The 25,366-nt window shown below is 35.9% G+C and overlaps 1 protein-coding gene across 12 annotated transcripts in view; it reads left to right on the top strand.

Annotated features, from left to right (window-relative positions):
* Positions 1 to 25,366, top strand: part of LOC138700306 (CUGBP Elav-like family member 2) — a 1,672,689-nt gene that overhangs the window by 626,520 nt on the left and 1,020,803 nt on the right. The window lies entirely within an intron of this gene.

The raw sequence follows: 25,366 nt of genomic DNA, 5'->3' as shown, positions 1-25,366 counted from the left end.
GGAAACCTGTAGAGTAACTTATCTACAATAATTTCGAATGTATTTAATATATAAATTGCACGTGCCTAACGTAAATCATTATTATATAATCATATTCCCGATCACTGTTGTACGTTGTTGACTATACAATAGTAAATTATATCAAAGATCCACTTTAGATTATTTCCAGCCTCCTCTAGAACAGAACTACAGACAGGTATTTTCTTCTACAACACTTACTGAATAACACAAACGATTGTTCCAGGCTATACTTCATCTTACCGCTATATTTATATGCATCTCTGATATCATTCCTGTTATTGAAAACCTGCCCAATGATATCCAATTTGAATGATATACGACGATGGTGACTTACAAAATTAAATTTTGTCGTAGGTGAGAAGCTCTTAAACATGGTGCTAGGTTCGGCCTAAGACTTTATAATAAAATTATAAACCATTTTCCAAATTCGAAATATTTTAAAATTGAAGCTTTTAAAAAATAAATTTGTAGAATTATCCAGGATATATAATATTAACAAATGTATTTTTTTACCTTTTATTTCTATCGACTATATTCATGTTTTTTATTGAATATCACTGGCTTCTGTCGGATTGTCAATTTATATTAATAGTTATTTATGGTAGGCCTACTTGTGAGGTAAGTGCATCTTTATTGCGCGAGTGGAAAGATCTCGCTCACAAGTACCATACGTAATTTTATCCATGACCATAACGAAAAATTCTGTTTTATAAAAGAAAATATGTTGAAAATAAGTCCTCATATAATCACATCATGGCATGGATTTTAGAATCGATACGTGTACTAGGTAGGTCATGATGTAGGAGGCCATGTTTAGTGAAGAATGGTATCTAAGGCGTTGGATAAATAACAAATTATAATTAATTATATAATTTTAATATATATAAATATATATATATATATAATTTTAAATGTGTATTTTCGTCTTTTTGAAGTTTCAGGGATTATTTAGAAGTGTTCACGGGACTAATGTGATTAAAATAAGTTCACATTTTACTTCTGTAAACTTAAGAGACATATTAAAACATAATTAATCATCGTGTCTGTTTAGCTCAGTTGACTAACGCGTGTTGTTTTAAAATCCTGTAAACCCAACTTCGCAGGTTCAAGTCTCCTTGCATCCCAAAAGGTAAATTATTACAAAATTTTAAAAAAATCATATTATATGGGGATAAATACCAACTTCACGATATCAGCGTTACGGGATTGATGTTTGGAGCAAGAGGAACGATACCCAACTTCTCTTCTCAATTCTGTACGACCCTAGGACTGCACAAATCTTTTCTGAACGAACTGGCCCTCCTCATAATTAAAGAGTCAGTCAAACTTTTACGGAACCACGTGTATGGACTCTAATTCAGTGTATGGGAAAAAAATTGACGCATCATTATCATTTTTCTTTTTCCTTCTTAGCTTTCATTGATTCTTTACTTGAATTTTTTTTTCTTCTGTAAACTGCCCTTGTTTGTTTGTGTATTTGTTTGCCTTTTTTCTTACTCTTTTAGCTCTCATCTTGTATTTTGTTCTTGTATTGTTTTGTATGCTTTGTCTAATGGCAGCCTCTAATTTGAGGAAGCTAACAAAATAAATAAATAATGCACAAATTACGACGTAGTAGATACAGAAAAGAGAAGGAGATTGAGTGAATGTATATTTAAGAAATGGTAATAAAGAAGTAGAGGTAGTGACATCTAGTAACTAATATATTAACTTCTTGAGTAATAGTTGAATGGAAAAGTATACGTGTGTACCCGGGTTCTAGGAAAATACTAATGAACTGTGAGATAAAGTTCAAACTGTGAGGTAAAGTCTTTATCTCACTAGTGGAATAAAGTAATGTTGAATAAAAGCTTAGATTACAAACGCAAAAGTATTTAGTAAAGGCTTGTTTTTTCGTTATGGTCATGGATAAATGTGTATTTTTCTCTCTTTCTCTTTCTTCTTTATTCTTGCTCTCGTGTGTTATTTATTGGTTTGAATTAAGAGAACCCATAAGAATAACAGGAGGAGTTAGACAAGGTTGTCCATTATCAACCACTCTTTTTAATATATATCTAGACGACATGATAAGATCATGGAAACAAATAACAACAGGAGGAATTAATTTAGGAAATAGGCTAATAAAAACGTTAGCCTTTGCAGATGATCAGATTTTAATTGCAAAAACAGAGGATGAAATGCAGAGAATGCTATATAAATTAAACGAAATATCAAAAAAATACAACATGGAAATATCACCAGAAAAAACAAAGGCAATGGCTTTCAAGGGCTCTTATCCAATTCGGACAAAGATAATTTTAGAAAATAAACCAATAGAACAAGTTTCAAAATTCAATTGCCTAGGTTGCGAAATAACATACACAACAGAAACAGATAGGCCTATAAATAATAAGTTAAACAAGTTTAATTATATAACAGGAACACTAAAAAGAACCTTGAAAAATAAAGCCAGAAAAGACTCCTTAATAAAATTATATAAGACGATGGCAGTTCCTACAATTACTTATGGATCCGAAACATGGACAATGACGGCACAACATATAGCTAGAATACAAGCTGCTGAAATGAAATTCCTCAGCCCAATTGCAGGATACCAAAGAACAGACAAAAAACACAATACAGAAATAAGACAACCAAACGTAGAGGAACTAAATACAACAATAGTGAAATACAGAACAAGTTGGGAAAACCACTTAACAAGGATGACGGACGATAGAATACTAAAAGCAGCATACAATTACTCAACACGGGGAAAAAGAAACTTAGGAAGACCTAAGAAAAGAAGGAGGCAGCAACAATTTGGAGCCGGAATAGGCTAATGAAAGGCCTAAACCGTGATGTAGAAGGAGAAGAAGAATTAAGCTACTTACTGTAAACTGTCCTTGTAAATTTTATGTTATATTATTGACTAAGACCACACCGTACACGAGCCTGGCTCTTACGGTAGTGGCTAGAAGGATTTTTGTTTTATAAATGTAATTTTTACTCACTAGCTAGCTAGTTAAATAAATAAAGTAGCCAGTAAAACTTGCTCGCAGCTTTCTCAGTAAGGGATGAGCGTGCTGTTGATCTATGACTCAGGTCTGCTTCGTAATGTAAATGTCTCAGAAAAATAGCAGATCTGTAGATTAATACGAAAGTTTTCAGACTCAGCAAATGATTACACAAGACAATTGTTTTAAATGTATGTGGTCTAGCCGAGTCCGTCCTTGGCACTGTCCCTGCTAAGTTGGTATTCCCACGTTTTGTGCATTTGTCCTGCAGAGATGTATAGCACGCGCCATTTATCTTCATTCATGCGGAGAACATGGCCACACCGCTTCACCGCTCTAACTTCACCCAATTCCCCTGCGTACCTCCTCTCTGCGGACTCTATGGTCTTGGAAACTGGGGTAGTTCATTTGCACCTTTTGTAGTTGGTATCGGTCAAAAATAGTTTGATTATATGCAAATCTAGTCTTTCAGGTGAAGCTTCCTGCAAAGCAGATTTGAATAATTTCAAGGGAAAAATTGTTCCGGGGCCGGGTATCGATCCCGGGACCTCTGGTTGAACGTACCAGCGCTCTCCCAACTGAGTTACCCGGGAACTCCACCCGACACCGTCTCAACTTTTCCCTTTATATCCACACAACTCGCGTGGGCTGACGAAACGCCAGAGACCCACATCGAGTGCACACAAACTTTGTGTGACTTGGAATTGTGGTTTTCTGTTAACGTACACAGTGACGTATATATTATGCTAATCTATTCTTTCAGGTGAAGCTTCCTGTAAAGCAGTTTTGAATAATTTCAAGGGAAAAATTGTTCCGGGGCCGGTATCGATCCTGGGACCTCTGGTTGAACGTACCAGCGCTCACCCAACTGAGCTACCCGAGAACTCCACCCCACACCGTCTCAACTTTTCCCTTTATATCCACACAACTGGCGTGGGCTGACGAAACGCCAGAGACCCACATCGAGTGCACACAATCTCTGTGTGACTTGGAATTGTGGTTTTCTGTTAACGTACACAGTGACGTACTATATATTATGCAAATCTAGTCTTTCAGGTGAAGCTTCCTGTAAAGCGGATTTGAATAATTGCAAGGGAAAAATTGTTCCGGGGCCGGGTATCGATCCCGGGACCTCTGGTTGAACGTACCAGCGCTCTCCCAACTGAATTACCCGGGAACTCCACTCAACTTTTCCCTTTATATCCACACAACTCGCGTTGGCTGACGAAACGCCAGAGACCCACATCGAGTGCACCCACATCGACTAGATTTGCATAATATATACGTCACTGTGTACGTTAACAGAAAACCACAATTCCAAGTCACATAGAGATTGTGTGCACTCGATGTGAGTCTCTGGCGTTTCGTCAGCCCACGCGAGTTGTGTGAATTCAATCTTCACTTCTGCCCGATCCGAAAATATAAAATTACTCAGACATGCTATCTACTGTCCGTCCAAGTGGTTATGCCGCAGGATTGTAGAAAGGGAGGAAATCACGTGACAGTTAATTACTTAACGAGGCCCTTTTAAGTTAAATTAAACAGCTGTATAATATTACGTAAACGTCCAATTCCTAAGAGAAATTAATATTTTCAGAAAAGAGCTAAGACAGCCCAGCTTTTACAGAGGGGCGAGCAGAAGCAGGTGGGGGAAATCGGAATGCGACGTAGGCAAACGGACAGTACCTGTGCGAAAATATGATTCAATATTGAAAGCTCTTTCGTCACTGGAAAACGCGAATATATTTCTGGAACGTACTATACTCAGTAACTCAGTACTGCTTACTATCTGCGGTCTTGGTTCTGTGTGGAGTTGGAACTTCCTTAGTAGAAGGAGTGGGAGTGAAGTACATTAAAAAACTCAGGTACAATAAAAATTGAAGTAAAAATAAAATGATGTCCCTGTACAATGTATTGAATATATTTTGTTAGCCATCGGCGTAGCTAAGTCAGCTAAGGTGCTTGCCTGGCGATCCGAGTTGCGCTCGGGCGTGGGTTCGATTCCCGCTTGGGCTCATTACTTGAATGGGTTTTCCCATGATTTTCTCCAACCGTAAGGCGAATGTCGTGTAAGCCTAATCTATAGCCTTAATTTAAATAAAAATTGAATATATTTGTAATCAAGAATTGAACTAAATTCGTTTCGGGTATGAAAATGTGCATTCTAAAAAAGTGATATAGCCGATATATTTTTTTTTTTTTTGAAAATTTTCATGATTTTCAGAGCAGTCTCCCCTTAACTTGATCAAAGGTGTTCTTGTCTAGCGGAGTCTTAACGCCCTCTGGAGACCGCCATAGTTTTAGTGAATGATTTTAGATAAGGGCGCAAATAGCCATAGTAGCTGACGCGCCCTTTTTAAACCCCCTAACTAACCGCCATAGTGGTTCGAGTTTAAACTCGAAAATTTCGGATGTTTTTGGCTTGCATGGTGATCACTCGACTACAGAGAAGATCTAACCTAATTGGAAAGATTTGGTTTGATGCTTACGAAAATTAATACTATCCATTGTGATAATAAACAATTCCATTCTGCACTGTTTGCTTTCATAGCTTTCACGATAATTTCTTCTGTTGTTTTCAACTAAATTACAATTTTATTGTTCAAATGTTGGTTTCAATATCAGTCATATAGATTTTACTCGTCTTTTACACAAAATTGTCAGCGAAAATTACCAGAGATAAAATTATTTCTAATTACTGCTCAGTAAAATGCGGAGGCATCAGCTGGTTGGGAAAGTAAAATTTAATCAAGTGCCCATGGATAAAAAATAACCAGATGTAATGCTGAAAAGTTTTGCGCACAACTTCTAACGCTTGTACGCTCTCACGTAATTATTAATATTAATAACTTGTAGCGTACATGAAACTTTCTGAACGCAATACGTAGGCTGGTGCAGTGTTCGAAACTCTTATTCATTTTTTTCGAGATCTAATCGTAGCTCAGTTAATTGATGTCTTGTGTTAGACAAGTAGATTTTGATTCTTGTCGGATCTTCTGGAACTTTTGTATATGAAGCATGGGAGGCAGGGTTTCTAAGAGCATTTCGCTTTCCTCTTTCCTAATATTTCTTCTATTACTTCATTATCATATTATAACTCTGGATAGCTTCTATAGTTATGAAGAGACGAGAGTTGAATTACTCTACCTTTATGCTACAGCTTATAAAATTACCTTTGATGGATTCGGCCTTGTACTTGTCATAATAGTACATTATGCAACGAGCCTATAATGAGGGTAATTAAGAAGTGAGTATGGGTATTTATGAAACGAGCGCAAGCGAGTTTTATAATTTTCATACGAGCTTCTTAATTACCATTATAGGCGAGTTTCATACGACTTTTTATGCTCGACCATATTTCTAACTTGATATTATTAATTTTAATTGTATCTGACCTTCAGCAATGTTCCGTATGTTGTGAGATGTGCGCACACGCGAGAGTATTGATTTTTTTCCGAGGAACAGATATCCACATTGACCTTGCTAGGCCATAAGAACCTACAGAGAAACATTGAAATTAAATTGTACATTGAAAAACGAGATGACAAATTGAATTTATTTGAATATTATTTACAATTAACGCTAATTATTATAGTAACAGAACATAACCTTCTGCGATGAAAGAGTAATGGAACGGAGAAAAATTCTCTCCGGCACCGGGACTTGAACCCGGGTTTTCAGCTCTACGTGCTGATGCTTTATCCACTAAGCCACACCGGATACAACCCCGGCGTCGAACAGAATTGTCTCTCATTGAGTTCCAGCTCTTGGGTAGAGCTGAAAACCCGGGTTCAAGTCCCGGCGCCGGAGAGAATTTTTCTCCGTTCCATTACTCTTTCATCGTATGATGACGCAGAATATCTACATGGAAATATCATATGTACTTCGGTACATTGAAATAATATATAAATAACCTTCTGCGACAGTATTGGATTTCCAGCCTCCGTGACTTTTCGCTAATTCTCTTTCGATTGCATATCCGAGAATAATCGATACTTGCGGTTTTATAACGGTTGAAAGCTGACCTGTCATTGGCTGAACAGTTGTAACCTGAGTCGTCATTGGCTGAAAGACCTGACCTTTAATGAGTAGGTGTACTTTAATGACATGCATTGAAGGTCTGCTGTCGCCCTAGTTGGCAAGTTGGTATAGCGCTGGCCTTCTATGCCCAAGGTTGCGGGTTCGATCCCGGGCCAGGTCGATGGCATTTAAGTGTGCTTAAATGTGACAGGCTCATGTCAGTAGATTTATTGGCATGTAAAAGAACTCCTGCGGGACAAAATTCCGGCACATCCGGCGACGCTGATATAACCTCTGCAGTTGCGAGCGTCGTTAAATAAAACATAACATTTTAACATTTTTTAAAGGTCTGCTACCAGGTGTATAATTACTACGTTTCGGCATGGTCGAGCATAAAAATATTTAAAATTCACTATTTCGTTTATATGACGTCATTCCATTTTCGATCAATGAAGTGTAATGAAATTTTGAACTCCAACCAATCACAGTCACACTTTGCGATAATTTTTGCAGCTAGATTTATCGCTATCAATTTATCGCATGGTCGTTCTTTTGTTTAGTCATTGTCGCCAACTGTTGCCTCGGTAAATTGATGATCATGAATACACTAAGAAGCAACTACACTGTTAAACTGTTCTTTCAACTATAAAGCAATGAATGCAAGATTGATATTTAATATTAAAGGAAGTCGACCGCTACTGAGAAGCCAGAGCCCGAATGTTTTTACTCGTAATTACTTAATCCGTAGTTTTGTTCTCCACTTTCTTGTTTTTCCCCTCAGTTAATGGTAGTAAAGATCATGCACTAGCCATTAGATAAATAATAAATAAATATTTAATAATAATTAATATATTTACGCAGTGAAGACGACGTTCAAAACGGTGCACCATGTAGCCACAAAATCGTCATGCATCTTAATTGAACGTTTTACAATGTCAATTAAAAAAAAAAATCTTGTATCATATACGTCTAAGTACTTACATACAGTAACAGCATCAACGATTTTCACAGTAGTCAACTTGAACAACAAAACTTAAAAAACAATAAACCTACAAAAAACTCCAACAACATACAATACCATACTACAGATAACCAGTGAAAGTGCGTCAGAAAGACAGTGTTTTTAACCAACAACAGTAATAACAACCCAATTTTACGACATAACAGGCTAACACAGCCAATCATAAATTGATAAAAATGTTATAGTGTTTACAGTGTTTTATAGTGTTTTTATAGTGTATATTTTACTTGTTTATATTTATGTATCATAATATTGGTTTTAACATAATTTCCTATTTTCCTATGTGTGCTTTCAAAAGAAAGAATTTTAACAGAATCGTAACAAGCAACCACATACTGCAACAAGTACATTTATAGTAATTTTAGCTAAATTAAGAAATCATGATGGGTCACACGCACGCGAATAACCCACTACACAATAAGAGGCTAGGTCTTCACAACACATATTGACATACACATCTGAAGATGATACACACTGAGTATCGAAAACGTTAATATAAATCCAAAAACATTAAGATAAGCAAAGGTGGAAAATAGAAAATAAAAAATAATAAAAAATAAAAAATTGACATTGTAAAACATTAAGCTTATCGGCATCTCCAAAATGAAACTTAATTGAACGTACTTTTTAAACTTGATTCTTTCAATATTCTTCCCAGATTGCACGCATACGCGATTGGAATATTGAACTGTGTAGATGCAGTTTTAGTTCCGTTACACACTACAGCGAAAATGCGTTTGTATAAAAAATGCTTTCCTGTAGCACGAGTAACGGTCGAAATAAGACACAGCTAACATTGGTCCTGCTCCCACAGGTAACTTAACCTATAATTGTAGCCTATAAAATTTGTATTTTGTGAATGAAATTAAACAGTTAATAGCAACTCAGATGTTCAAATTTATATAACATCATGGCATATCAAACCCAAAGATCTTGTATAGTAACATATACAAGGTCTTTGATCAAACTGCCTTCCTTATGGAGTAATAAAATTCGTGTTTTAATTATCTGTACAGAGATATCAATTAACATTGTTAAACCTGTATTTCGCTTTTCGCAATTGGCATTACTGAATAATGACATCGAATTTCTTTATTGTAGTAATCGATATTCATCTATTTCGACTTCAAAATACCTGAATAGGTTAAGTATTCGTAAATATACAATTATTAACATTTTGTGATCGAATTTTAGGGATATATTATTTACATTTTTATTTTATTGACGAAATAGTCCTAACAAATGTCACTCGAGGTCTGAGATATCCCAGATAAATCTCAGACCTCTCGTGACATTACTGCACATACTTTTAGTAATTACCGTTATAAGTCTAGACCTAAACGTTCAGTTCGGAAACATCGTGGATTGTGATACCTTTCTTCCTCTTATTACTATAAGGTCTGGGTTTCCTCTTCTGTTCCAACTTCACTTTCAAGGTGAACAATCGCTTCCTCAGTTTCCCTGGATATCTTCTTCCCATCGGTCCTGCAGTCCAGGATTCATGTAGGGAGGTCGTAGTAATGCGTTGTTCTAGGTCAGTATTCTCAGTCTATTCAGTCTCTAATTTAAGTGCGCGTATGACATGTTATGCTCAAGTATTTATCAACAACCTGAATTCGAGATTAATTTTGAAAAAATGGAAGCCAAAATTAAAAAAAAAAAAATACTAGAATACAGTAGTTCACTAACGTTGATATATCTCAGCTATTTTTAAAGATAAATTTAAAATTTCATTGACATTTTAATCCTAAAAGCACATTCTTTAAAATGCTGATAGCAAAATTTTGATTATGGCTTTCAAAAGTAATTCTCTTGATATAGATCATCAAAGTTGGTTCCGAAAGTATTTTTACACATGAAAACTACCAGAGTAGATCGGAAAGTAACGGACAACAATTATTTTACGGAATACTATTTTGGTTAGGGCGTTCAAAGTTGGCAGATAGTTTGAATCTTGCGATACAGACAGCAATGATTCGATCGGATGTCACCCTGACGGAACGAGCTGTAACTACTGATTAAAAATGGCGCGTTTTCTACAATCGTTCACTTGTGAAGGGCAGCGAGGTGTAGCCCGTTTTTTTTTTTCCGAAAAACGAAAAATTCGAGTGAAATCCACAGGGAAATACTGGAGATGTTTGGCGCTTGATTGCCTCGACCATAGCAACATCTCCAGCTGGTGAATTTCTTGGAAGAAGTCCGCCGACTAAGCGCGTTCCGACCGACCAGTGACCGCTGCAACACCACCCAATGTCAGAGGCATCATTAAGGCGGCAATCAGCCATACCTGCCACCGTCTGACTTTCACCTCTTCGGACCAATGAAGAAATTCCTAGGTTGACAACGCTTCGGTTTGGATGAAGAAGTGAAATCAGTCGTGCGCAAGTGGCTATGCGCCCAAAAAAACGGAGTTTTATGAACGAGGTGTACTCAATATGGTGTCACGATTGGAGAAATGTGTCGAGAGACTTGGTTGCAATGTCTAAGAATAGGTAAAGCTGTAGCTTTCTTGTGCATTATTTCGTTTTGCTTACCTGTGAAATACGTTGCCACTAAAAATTGTTGTGCGTTACTTTCCGATCCACCCTAGTATAAAGAAGGGAACAGAATCTATACTAATAACAAATCTGTAGCCGAAATTTTTCTGATAATTTTCGATTTTCCAAAAATAATTGGTCCTAACATATATAATTAACCGCTCTGAAACCGAAAATCGCTTTTTTTGAAATTTTTGTTTGTATGTCTGTCTGTCTGGATGTTTGTTACCTTTTCACGCGATAATGGCTGAACCGATTTATATGAAAATTGGAATATAAATTAAGTTCGTTGTAACTTAGATTTTAGGCGGTATGACATTCAAAATACTTTATTTAAAAGGGGGGTTCTAAGGGGGCTTGAATTAAATAAATCGAAATATCCCCCTTATTATTAATTTTCATGAAAAATATTACATGAAAAACGTTTCTTTAAAAATCATTTCCGATAAGTTTTATTCTGTGCAAAATTTTTATAGAACTGATATTTAATGAGAAAAATGAGTTTCAAAATTACAATAACAACGCCATCTAAGGCGGTGTAATGAAATAAAAAACAAATGACTTCGTGTATAAGGGGCCTTGGACAACAAAAATCGAAAGCTATGAAACATACGATAGCCCACAGAGAATGTTTCTGTTTTTGTATAAAGTAATATCGGAAGCTAAATTAACCGATTTGTATAATTAATTACTATTTCACCATTGGAAAGTGTAATTTCTCTAGATGGACATAATGCTATAATGTTATTACAGTATCTTCTGAGTGAATCGAGGGCTGATAAGATTAAAATAGCTTCTTATGCACAGAAAACTTGATAGGCATTCGTTTCTTGTATTTGCTAAAATAACTTTTATGACCAAATGAGTGGTCTCTGGATCAAAATGATAGTATTTTAATTTTTTTATGCTCGACCATGCCGAAATGTAGTAATTATACACCTGGTAGCAGACCTTTAATGCATGTCATTAAAGTACACCTACTCATTAAAGGTCAGGTCTTTCAGCCAATGACGACTCAGGTTACAACTATTTAGCCAATGACAGGTCAGCTTTCTACTGTTATAAAACCGCAAGTATCGATTATTCTCGGATATGCAATCGAAAGAGAATTAGCGAAAAGTCACGGAGGCTGGAAATCCAATACTGTCGCAGAAGGTTATGTTCTGTTACTATAATAATTAGCGTTAATTGTAAATAATATTCAAATAAATTCAATTTGTCATCTCGCTTTTCAATGTCTAATTTAATTTCAATGTTATCTCTGTAAGTTCTTATGGCCTAGCAAGGTCAATATGAACATCTGTTCCTCGGAAAAAATCAATACTTTCGCGTCTGCGCACATCTCACAACATACGGGACATTGGTCAAGGTCAGATACAAAGAAAATTAATAACATCAAGTTAGAAATATGGTCGAGCATAAAAAGTCGTATGAAACTCGCCTGTACTGGCAATTAAGAAGCTCGTATGAAAATTATGAAACTCGCTTGCGCTCGTTTCATAAATATCCATACTCGCTTCTTAATTACCTTCATTATAGGCTCGTTGCATAATGTACTATAATACAATTTAAATTAAGTAACATAATAAACGATTTATCCTTCTATCAAACACGAATGTTCCCTGGATCAAATGTCCTATTTTAATTATGTAATTACTTTATATTTATTACTAACGGGTGCAGCGGAGCGCACGGGTACGGCTAGTGTGAAATAAATTTTCCTTTGTTCTTCTTCAACGACTAATCACTACAGAAGAAATGCAGGAGATGTATTCCTCTCTGTATAATATTTGTAACCAGAACTCGTCGATTGACTAGTCCGAAGATGTGACGATAGTGACGCTGATAGGCTGTGACGCACTTGTCACTTATCACATTGCAGCTGCTACTAATGCTTCATGACAAAGTCTTGCGCAGCTTGTTTGCGGTTCGTTAGCCCCATTAATTGAGATTCGGCTCTACTGAGTGATTCATATTGTTGGCTAGAATCGTAGTTTTAACCTCAGACCCCTATTTGAAGTAGCACAATAGCAACAACAGAGCCACTGAATTCATGGTGTGGCCACTCCGTGTTAAGTGACGGCTTTTATGTAAATGAGCTATTTTTAACCACGTGGCGATGATGTGTTTCAGTTTACCCAAAATGCTAATGGCCTAAACACAAATACAGTTGTGACACAGTGAATGAGTTACTATGCAGCTTTTTTTTTTTCTTGATGGGAAATCTGCTCTATATAGTCCGGATCAGCTTACTCAATATCCTAAGGGTGAAACCTAATCATTTTTCCCCCATTAGTGCATAAGCTAGAGCATTATGGTGAGTTTCTAGTTTCAAGGTTGAATTTTCTTTTGCCAACTTCGCTTCGAATTTCGATACTGAGAAATACTACGATTGGTAGTGATTTTCTAACTGTTATGTTGGTAGCAGGAACAGCTGTTGTCGGTAGTGCAAATTCTGAAAATTCAAATTGTTCTAGATTTCTGAGCCGATTACTAGAAGCTAGTGAAATTCGAACATACTATTAATTAATTAATATCAGTACTAATAGTAATACATAATAGGTTCAAAAAGTTCCCGGAATTTGCTAGCATCATAGAAACAACGTACCTTAAACACTATTGCGATAACCTCTTCAGCATTGAATCTCCGTCCTTTCAGATGACTTTTCAGACGGGGAAACAGAAAGTAATCAGGTGGTGAGAGATCAGGAGAGTATGGTGGGTGATCCAAAGCAGTTATGTTGTGCCTGGCAAGAAAATTCTTTACAATAATTGCGCGATGAGCAGGTGCATTGTCATGCATAAGGAACCAGTTGTTTTCTACCCACTTTTCTGGACGTTTCCTTCTCACTGCGTCCGAGAGGCGACGGAGGGTTTCTACGTAAATTCTTTCGTTACAGTACGGCCTTCTGGAATGAACTCATGGTGCATGAGACCCTGAGAGTCGAAGAAAACTTCCAACATAACTTTGCTTTAAGTGTGCTTAAATGCGACAGGCTCATGTCAGTAGATTTACTGGCATGTGAAAGAACTCCTGCGGGACAAAATTCCGGCACATCCGGCGATGCTGATATAACCTCTGCAGTTGCGAGCGTCGTTAAATAAAACATAACATTTAAAATAACTTTGCCTTTGGAAGTGTCCCTAGGAAATTTTTGCTTCCGAGGAGATGTTTTCGATTTCCACTCACATGACTGTCGTTTAGGGACTGGGTCGTACAAGTAGCACCAGTTTCATTTTGTTTAAGAAATCACCATCTTCATCAGCCATGCTGATCATGTCCCCAGCAAAACACAGAACTTGATGTTTGTACTTTGCTCTGTGGACATAATTACAAAATGCGACGAACAAACAAAACACTATGATAAACAATTGCCTACAACTCAAAACCAACAATCGCCATTATCAACAAACTTTAAGGAAATGACATCATGAATGTTACCAACAAAACAAATGTATAATATCCCTTGTTATATATTAATACGAAAAATGGTAGTAAAATTCCGGGAACTTTTTGAACCTAGTAGTATATAACAGTTATTTTATGTGTTGCGTTGTGGTTACAATTCAAGATTATAATCAGATAAGTGTAAGTAAATAATAACATATGGTGTGATGCATGCTCTTGGGTTATCGATAGAAAATGCGTACGAAGATAGCAATCATAACTAGATTAGCAAAATTAACAGGAGTAAATAAGTATTCGTAATCATACATTTCAAAGTGGCATTTGGTTTTCGGAGTTTGTACTAATCATTTCACGTGATGAAACAAAATACATTTTTAGGTTATGTCTTGTGAATCGTAAACTGTTTAGTCAAAGCAATGAATTTCATGTTGTGAGATAAAATACATTTTACATACAAAGTACATTTTAATATTAGATCATATTACTCTACTAATTTCCAACATAATGTGCGAGAGGTCCAGGAGGAAAATATACGCCTACTCTTTCACAAATTATTGAACCATTTAGAAAACACCTCCAAACATAAAGATGAGATGTAGTAAATAACTAATTAAGCAGACAATTATTATTATTATTATTAGTATTATTATTATTTTACATGGCATTGTGATTTTATCCTCTTTGGTGATATCTGGTATTAGTTGGCAACACTGAATAGGCTGTCAATTTAGCCTTTTAGGAACTGCTCTTACGTGATCCTCACTATAGTCGATTATTCTTACACTTTCTGTTTGTAATGTGCAATAAAAAATTGGACTCTAACTTTGAGAGAGGAACAGAGATTAAGGGTGTTTGAGAATAAGGATCTTAGGAAAATATTTGGGGCTAAGAGGGATGAGGTTACAGGAGAATGAAGAAAGTTACACAACGCAGAGCTGCACGCATTGTATTCTTCACCTGACATAATTAGGAACTTAAAATCCAGACGTTTGAGATGGGCAGGACATGTAGCACGTATGGGCGAATCCAGAAATGCATATAGAGTGTTAGTAGGGAGGCAGGAGGGAAAAAGACCTTTGGGGAGGCCGAGACGTAGATGGGGAGATAATATTAAAATGGATTTGAGGGAGGTAGGATATGATGGTAGAGACTGGATTAATCTTGCTCAGGATAGGGACCAATGGCGGGCTTATGTGAGGGCGGCAATGAACCTCCGGGTTCCTTAAAAGCCAGTAAGTCAGTAAGTATCAGTGGCAAATTCATATTTGGGAAATATTTATCATATGATCAAAATTATTTCAGTTCAATTGAAACTCACAAAAGGTTGGAAACCTGTGCTAATAGCCTACCTTCTTGCCTGTATATACATCGCTCGAAAGAGCTATGCAATTGAAGGCTGATTTCTAGAATGCGATGTGTTTAGTGCTTCTAGGTTTTATAGGCTTATATCAATAATATAATCCATTACCTAGTGTTTACTGAACAATTCATTCTTTTGTTTCAGGTGAGTTGCAGCCGATTTCTTGAGTAGTTTGCTGAAAACTTGTAAGTACTCAAAACTTGGAAGTTTCTTAGTAGTTCTTATCATCTAGACATCATCGTATTCATCATCATACACAATCTCGCTCTCGCGGAATACCCTACCCAGTGACATCAGACTGTCGGAATTTAGTAGCGTTCAAAAGCAAACTTACTAAGCATTTTCTTACTGCGTAGAGCAGGTTTAATTTTTACTTAATTAATAAACAAAAATGTTTCTCTCGTCTTAACTTTTACAATAAACTTTTATTAATCAGTTAATCTTTTAGGACTTCGATTTTTATTGTATTTGTAAATTTAATATTAATTGTAATTATAATTGTAATTGTATTCTTAGTATTGTAGTTGTAATCCCCTGGTAGAGGGGAAGAGAAGGCCTCATGACCTTATATCTACCAGGTTAAATAAATAAATAAATAAATAAATAAATAAATAAATAAATAAATAAATAAATAAATAAGTAATAGTACATTATGCAACGAGCCTATAATGGTAGTAATTAAGACGTAAGTATGTTCGTTTATGAAACGAGCGCAAGCGAGTTTCATAATTTTCATACGAGCGTCTTAATTACCATTATAGGCAAGTTTCATACGACTTTTTATGCTCGACCATATTTCTAACTGGAAATTATTCAAAAGTAGGTCATGTTATGGTTATGTAAGTGAGTAGCGAACTGACCTGAATTGTGAGATGTGCGCAGACGCGAAAGTATTGATTTTTTCCGAGGCCGAATGTTATTGACCTTGGTATAACGTAGAGAAGTCTTGATATAACCTGGAAATTGATGTAGAATTGAAAAACGAGATGACAAATTGAATTTATTTGAATATTATTTACAATTAACGCTAATTATTATAGTAACAGAACATAACCTTCTGCGACAGTATTGGATTTCCAGCCTCCGTGACTTTTCGCTAATTGTCTTTCGATTGCATATTATCCGAGAATAATCGATACTTGCGATTTTATAATGGTACAAAGGTGATTTGTCATTGGCTGAACAACTGAACTATAATAAATAGGTGTATTATAATGAGGTGCATTAAAGGGCTGGTACCAGGTTTATAATTACTGCATTTCGGCATGGTCGAGCATAAATAAATAAATAATACTAATGGAATTGCTATGGAAAAATCGTATTATATTTTCAGAATATATTCATGAATGAGTTATGCAGTTTCTCTTGAATACATAGCCTATGTCAGGGTAGTCATGCCAGATTAATAAAACGATAATTTTATGTAAGGAGGGAAATTGTAAGTGGCCGTTTTGTACATACGGAACATAAAACAGGAAAGAGAGTCATAAAGCAGTAATGCATCCTAACCACGACATTTCTTCTTGATATGCGTAACAGTTTTAAATGCTAATTCCGCGAATACGTACCTACTTGGAATGTTTGTATTAGCGCTCTGCCTTCTCCGTTTGGTATTCACCCCAGATTTCCTCAAATTTATGACCCGAATCGTAAGTTACTATAACATTTAGTAACATCCTATAGCCTAGGATGGAATTCTGGAACCTTAGCTTACTTACGTCAGACTGCCAGTCTTCAGAAGAAGTAGGGGAGGGGATGACGAAACGAAATACAAAATATGCTATAGAAGAGAAAAAGGGAAATGTAGGCTAAATGTGTAAGAAGAAATGAAAAAAGATTGGGAGAAATTAGGAAGGAAAGAGATGATGAACTGAGAAGTTATGAAGGACAGGAATTGAAAAGGGGGGAAAATAAACAAGAGTACAAAACGAGACTAAAACAATATTGAACTTAAGGAAGAGAAGGAATGAAGAAAGAAAGAGAAGATCGAAAAATTGAAGGGAAGAAGGAAGTGAAGTAGCGAAGAAGAAAGAAGGAAATGGTGAAAGGAAGAAGGAAGTGAAGTAACGAAGAAGAAAGAAGGAAGTGAAGTAGCGAAGAAGAAAGAAGGAAGTGAAGTAGCGAAGAAGAAAGAAGGAAGTGAAGTAGCGAAGAAGAAAGAAGGAAGTGAAGTAGAGAAGAAGAAAGAAGGAAGTGAAGTAGAGAAGAAGAAAGAAGTGAAGTAGAGAAGAAGAAAGAAGGAAGTGAAGTAGAGAAGAAGAAAGAAGGAAGTGAAGTAGAGAAGAAGAAAGAATGAAATGGTGAAAGGAAGAAGGAAGTGAAGTAACGAAGAAGAAAGAAGGAAGTGAAGTAGCGAAGAAGAAAGAAGGGAGTGAAGTAGCGAAGAAGAAAGAAGGAAGTGAAGTAGCGAAGAAGAAAGAAGGAAGTGAAGTAGAGAAGAAGAAAGAAGTGAAGTAGAGAAGAAGAAAGAAGGAAGTGAAGTAGAGAAGAAGAAAGAAGGAAGTGAAGTAGAGAAGAAGAAAGAATGAAATGGTGAAAGGAAGAAGGAAGTGAAGTAACGAAGAAGAAAGAAGGAAGTGAAGTAGCGAAGAAGAAAGAAGGAAGTGAAGTAGAGAAGAAGAAAGAAGTGAAGTAGAGAAGAAGAAAGAAGGAAGTGAAGTAGAGAAGAAGAAAGAAGTGAAGTAGAGAAGAAGAAAGAAGGAAGTGAAGTAGCGAAGAAGAAAGAAGGAAGTGAAGTAGCGAAGAAGAAAGAAGTGAAGTAGAGAAGAAGAAAGAAGGAAGTGAAGTAGAGAAGAAGAAAGAATGAAATGGTGAAAGGAAGAAGGAAGTGAAGTAACGAAGAAGGAAGTGAAGTAGAGAAGAAGAAAGAAGTGAAGTAGAGAAGAAGAAAGAAGGAAGTGAAGTAGCGAAGAAGAAAGAAGGAAGTGAAGTAGCGAAGAAGAAAGAAGGAAGTGAAGTAGAGAAGAAGAAAGAAGTGAAGTAGAGAAGAAGAAAGAAGGAAGTGAAGTAGAGAAGAAGAAAGAATGAAATGGTGAAAGGAAGAAGGAAGTGAAGTAACGAAGAAGGAAGTGAAGTAGAGAAGAAGAAAGAAGTGAAGTAGAGAAGAAGAAAGAAGGAAGTGAAGTAGCGAAGAAGAAAGAAGGAAGTGAAGTAGCGAAGAAGAAAGAAGGAAGTGAAGTAGAGAAGAAGAAAGAAGTGAAGTAGAGAAGAAGAAAGAAGGAAGTGAAGTAGAGAAGAAGAAAGAATGAAATGGTGAAAGGAAGAAGGAAGTGAAGTAACGAAGAAGGAAGTGAAGTAGAGAAGAAGAAAGAAGTGAAGTAGAGAAGAAGAAAGAAGGAAGTGAAGTAGAGAAGAAGAAAGAATGAAATGGTGAAAGGAAGAAGGAAGTGAAGTAACGAAGAAGGAAGTGAAGTAGAGAAGAAGAAAGAAGTGAAGTAGAGAAGAAGAAAGAAGGAAGTGAAGTAGAGAAGAAGAAAGAATGAAATGGTGAAAGGAAGAAGGAAGTGAAGTAACGAAGAAGGAAGTGAAGTAGAGAAGAAGAAAGAAGTGAAGTAGAGAAGAAGAAAGAAGGGAGTGAAGTAGCGAAGAAGAAAGAAGGAAGTGAAGTAGAGAAGAAGAAAGAAGGAAATGGAACGAAAGAGTACTAATAAGAAATAGACGAAGATTTTTTAAAAGATTTTTTTATTACATGCAAAAATTAGATACAATAACAAAGATTTTACAATACATTACTCGTATATGAATGTTCTTCAAAATTCGAAATTGATTACCAATCTCACAGTCAAATAGTCTACATATTTCAATTTATTGTGTAAATACAATGTAACTGGGTCACACCTGAAAAAGCAAGATGCTTGGATGAAGAAATAATAAAAGTAGTAAAATTTTGAAATATATGGAGGAAACACAGAAGAAGAATATGCAAACAGAAGGGATGAGTAGGTGGAGGAAGAGAGAAGGCAAAAAAAGATAAAAAGATTGAAGTATACATAGTTAATCACGATCAACCAACCAAACTATTTAATGGTGCAGTTTATGTTTTGGTGAAGATGGGTTACATTTATATTTATTATTGGATTATTATTTGAAATTTTATTATGGAATTGAATTTAATTGTAATTTTTTTGTAGATTGTGTAAATGTAGGGAGAAAATGAGAATAGAGAGAGGGTACAAAAAATAGGAGAAAGCGAGGAAGGGAAAAGGAAATTAAAAGTTAGAGGAGCAGTAGAAAAGGTAATGACAAGTAAAAGAAAGGATAAGAGATAAGGAGAAAGGAAGAGCAAGTTGAAACGGGAAGGATAAATAAAAGAGAAAGACAGAGAGTAAAGAAGAAAAGTGGCAGTGAATATAAAGATAAAGAAGAAATAAGTATAGAGAGAAAGGTACATGAGAAAGGAGAAGGGAAAGAGGTGTGAGGAAAACATTTAGGACTTAATTAGAAAATTAAATTTGAAGTTTCAACAGCCCGGCAACATCGCCGCTAACACACTCTTCCCTTGATACAGATGTAAGAGATCAACGAACTCGATCTATCTCGCTAGGTGGGCTACTCCGACTACAACGTTGCAATCTGCTCGCATCGTGCAGTGGCTTGAAATTAGTGATTTTTAAATTAAATTTACACGAAAACCGTCCACGCTATTGAAATACGCCAGAGGGGTAAATTATTCTTTATTAGATTTCCTATCTTTATTTTTTTTTATTTTAGTAGGTTATTTTACGACGCTTTATCAACATCTTTGGTTATTTAGCGTCTGAATGAGATGAAGGTGATAATGCCGGTGAAATGAGTCCGGGGTCCAGCACCGAAAGTTACCCAGCATTTGCTCATATTGGGTTGAGGGAAAACCCCGGAAAAAACCTCAACCAGGTAACTTGCCCCGACCGGGAATCGAACCCGGACCACCTGGTTTCGCGGCCAGACGCTATATTTCCTATCGATATGGACAAAAATACGATCCTACCCGCAATAATTACCAAATAAGAGGGTGTTAAACGTTTGGGGGGAGGGGAAACATTTTTTCTGAAAAAGAGAAACTGTGAACTTTCCACCAATATGATAATTATTATAGTTTTTTTTTGTTATATACAGCATGAGCTATTCGCTCTGAAAATCTGTAATGTTAATTCACTTCCACCCTGTGTATTGTTCGTGCTGTTATTAAATTATATTGGTTGAAGAGGATGAAATTATCGGACTCTGCGGACCGGATTTCATGACAAGATATGACTTATCTGTTGTTTACGGAATTTCTCAGAAAACAATCTAATTTAAATTCAAAAGGGGGGTGAAAGTTGGAAGAGTAATAAATTGCCAGTGAACCTGAAACCTAGGGAAAGTTCCCCGGCATAGGAAAACATTGACATTAAAATCTGCATTGGTAAATAGAAATATGAGCAGATTATAGCTTGCTCACGAAGGGGCAGATTCCAAGTTCGTTCTAGTTCTTCTCCCGTTTCAAATATTCTTTCAAGACTTTGTGTCTTGTTTTATTGCTTCGGAACAACTTTTCATCTTTAAAATAAACTCTTGGCATCTAAGGTATCTGAATGTTAGAAGCGTATTCTACAGCACGAAATCCAAACTTCTCTCAAGCGTCTAATTTAGAAATCGGCATTGGATATTGCCTCATTAAGATTTTCATCCTCTCTCGAGTAGGAGAAAGAGAAATGCATTTGAATGAACTGCCTAACTGTCATTCTTACATTTTACTACAATCCTTTTCCCGCCACTTACTTCGTACGCCTCATCTTTTTCGAGGCTACAATGTACAGTTTTTTGTCTGGCCGCATGTAACAATTAACTGACCGTAATTAACAGCGATTGACTCTTAACGTTACAACAACCGAGCGAGTTGGCTCAGACGGTAACGTTTGAGACTCGTATTCGGGAGGTCCCGGGTTCAAACTCCGTTCTATACATTTCAACTACACAAATCTACACTACCTAAGCTATTATATTTCTATTACACAAACGAGTAATTAGAATAATACTAGGTGCCAAATCTAGGGAATCGTGTAGGACTATTTTCAAAAAACTACAAATAATGCCTATGGCTTGTCAGTATATCTTTTCATTAATAGTCTTCCTCGTATGTAATCGTGAAAACTTTGTAACTAATTCAACAGTCCATAGCATAAATACACGTCAAAAAATGACTTTCATACTCCATCGGCAAGTCTATCGTGCTATCAAAAAGGAGTGCGTTATATGGCAGTAAAAATTTTTAATAGCCTCCCTATCGATATAAAAAATGAAACTCAAAACATAAAATTATTTAGGGCCAAATTAAAGAAGTACCTAATTTCTCACGCCTTCTATTCTGTAGGTGAATTCATGACATTCAATAACACTTCATGAAATTGATACTAAAACTTTGTGTTGTACTAGTAGACTATATTGTAAACCTCGTCTGCATATATTTCATCTAGACTGCAACTATAAATTAAGACTTTATAGTAGTATTACTTTTTTGACTTGTTCCATATTCTAGCTGTGAAGCAATGTATGAATACCTTACTTACCTTAGATCCCTATTAGAAACAACAACAACCAAATTTCTTGGCTTAAAAATCGATAATATGTTAAATTGGAAAAATCATATTAAAGAAATTACCCCCAAACTAAATTCAGCTTGTTTTGCTATTAGAGCTATGCAAAAGATAGTAAATATCAATACCTTAGAAACAATATACTTTGCATACTTCCACTCGGTAATGAGTTTTGGAATAATATTCTGGGGATATTCCACAGATAGTAACAATATATTTCTATTACAAAAAAGAGTAATTAGAATAGTAGTAGGTGCCAAATCTAGGGAATCGTGTAGGAGTATTTTCAAAAAACTACAAATAATGCCCATGGCTTGTCAGTATATCTTTTCATTAATAGTCTTCCTCGTATGTAAACGTGAAAACTTTGTAACTAATTCAACAGTTCATAGCATAAATACACGTCAAAAAATGACTTTCATACTCCATCGGCAAGTCTATCGTGCTATCAAAAAGGAGTGCTTTATATGGCAGTAAAAAATTTTTAATAGCCTCCCTATCGATATAAAAAATGAAACTCAAAACATAAAATTATTTAGGGCCAAATTAAAGAAGTGCCTAATTTCTCACGCCTTCTATTCTGTAGGTGAATTCATGACATTCGATAACACTTCATGAAATTGATACTAAAACTATGTGTTGTACTAGTAGACTATATTGTAAATCTCGTCTGTATATATTTCATCTAGACTGTGACTATAAATTAAGATTTTATAATAGTATTAAGTTTTTTTGACTTGTTCCATATTCTAGCTGTAAGCATGTATGAATACCATGGATTGTTAATAAATACAATACAATACAATTATGACATCTAAAACAAAAAATACATAATTTTGGACTTATCACGTTTTCCCCCCTTGCTCTTCACTTGAAAATCTTATAATGGTGTCGGGAATTTTTGCCTTAACCGACCCCCATGTTCTCGTACATTCGAACCTTTTGAGAAAGACTTTAAAGGAAGAGGTTGAATAAGAACTATGAATCGTTTATCTTCAAACAGCTGCAGAACTGAAACTGTTTCAAGATGTAACAGTTCCACAAAAGACGCAGTTGCAAAACGTATTGCTGTCCTGCTCTGACTTCCCATGAAGCGTTCATGGAATTTGAATGGACACGCGTGACTTGAATGCAAAGTTAAAGTAGTAAGTTGTGCCATAAATAAGTAGAAATGTAAATATATAAATTATTGGTAATAAAATTCTGTGTTACTTTAGTATTTCTTTCGAAGCGCACTCATAAGAATTTATTCTTCTGTTAATTCTGAATTATTCGTTGTGTTTATCAAGAACAGAGGTATTTCACAATGAAGGAAAGTTGCCTACACGAGTTGCAGGTAAAATCGTGACTGCAAACAGCCGTAATAAAGCTAAGAACTTCGTGTGGTGTTCTGAATTACTGACGTATATGTAAATTGCGTTTTAGAGTTGTGCAGTATATGAAATAGAGGGTAAGTGAGGAAAGGTGAAAGGGGCAGGACAAAATTCTAAGCCTAAAGTAGTTGGTTCAGAAACTTTACTAGAAATTCGAGGGCTGTAATATTCTACATTTTCTTCCACCCCTCTTACCCCCTCTTCACACGCACCAACTCGCTTTTCCTGGGGTACGACCAATAGAACTCACAATGGCTGTACTCTACTAACAACCCTTTCCTCTCCAACCCCCCTTTTCCATCTCTACTACAGAAAGCCAGTTTATCATCACATCCAGTGGGGTGAAGGGAAAAAAAAGTGAACAATGCTTTCGAAATTTATTCCCAAATACTATTTCTGTAGGTATTTCTATGGGCCCAGTTTTGTTGGTGCTGGCATTGCCTCTAATTCATTCCCTCCTCCCTTCTACCATTAACTCCTCACCCTCCCTGCCCCTCTTTAGCTAACTAGTGGGTTGCAGCTCCTAACTAGATTTTGGTCAGGAGCCAAATTAAAGGCTTCAGCCTGTTCTCCACTGTTAATCGTTCACAGAACCGGCGGATCTGCACATTCGTGTTCAAGGAAAATAAAAAGTAGCCGGCGTCCACACCTTGCACGCACCAGGAATTTGGTTTAATGCCTGTGATGCCAGCGGGGATATTGTATTCTTTAATCCTAACCTCTGCTACGCCAAGGAAACTTGTGTTTCTGCGCTGTATTTTACATTATACTTAACGAGATATTATTGCTACGGTAGTTCTGGGACCATTACTATGGCTTTAAGTTTTAATTGTCTATTCTCTTAAGTTTAATTGAACTTACACGTATTTTAGATTTGGATACTATAGAATGTGTTGAGGAGTTGTTTTTGTCCTTTTATTTATAATAATGAATACCTATGTAACTTCGTGTAATGTTCAGTTAATTTAGTTGCAGTCTACCGTTAAGGGGAGGCAGAGGTGAATATCTCAAAATCTACACAATATCCGATTTGTTTGAAATTGATCATGGATACTAAGTATATTAGTAATTGACATACCAAGTTTCAACTTCCTAAGTACAATAGTTCTGTAAATATTAATAATTTTATAAAAATTTACATCGTTTGATATAAAATGCTCCATGCACCATATTGTAAGAAATTTTCAATATTTCTTTTTAGTTATATGTTCAGAGAAGGTATATAAATAATGATAAGTATTAGTTATTATGGGAATAATATAGTAATACAGTTATCTTAGTTTTAATTTCATACTTTTAAAGGGCACAAAATCAAAAACTATAGTCCCGACGCTGTTATTTCCGGCGTGACTCCACCTCTTTGCTTACGTCTTAGAAAGTGAAGACTCTATAAAGTCTAGGTAGGTAGTATCATTCGCCATTTTTGTGCTTATGTTGCCGAGCTATCATACGGTGAATCTATTTGCAACACCGTTAAACATTGTCATATCGTAACTCCTATGATAATAAATCAAACGCAATGTAATTCAGCAAATAATTGAGCGGCAAATAACGCCTTCGTGTGCTTTCTGCGAACGCCAACTAAAGAGCTAAAATGGCGGGCGATTATATTAAGTATTTATCGAGCCTTAAGAAATGAATCAGCGAATCACAAGACGCACACGTTTAAATGTAGCCGACCTGCAACGCGATTGGCTGCCGGAAATTAGAGCGACGGGACTATAACATCGGAATTTGAAAATATAGTGTATAAAAATAATAAAAAACAAATTTTCATTTTTTTTTTTCAGTTTTGTTAAAAATTTCACCTCTACCTCCCCTTAAAGGGATATAGAATTGCCTCTCTTGACTATGTTAACTTGTCTTATAAAAGGAATTTTTTCTCGGAAACTTTTGAAGCTAGGCAGTAGATTTTTCACAGCTCATGTACGCGTAACTTGACTTCTGAAGCAGTAGTTTTTCCTTAATTTATTTTTAGCACATGCTGTCTACAATAGTTGATTTTCGGACTGTTATCAGTCCGAAAAATTGAACTTTAGCTAGCAATTGACTTTAGTCGTCATGGCAACCTTCAGCAG

This window comes from Periplaneta americana, chromosome 5, assembly GCF_040183065.1.
Source record: "Periplaneta americana isolate PAMFEO1 chromosome 5, P.americana_PAMFEO1_priV1, whole genome shotgun sequence".
Lineage (NCBI taxonomy): Eukaryota > Metazoa > Arthropoda > Insecta > Blattodea > Blattidae > Periplaneta > Periplaneta americana.
The sequence above is the reverse complement of the archived record's forward strand: the minus strand, read 5'-3'. Positions and strand labels throughout refer to the sequence as shown.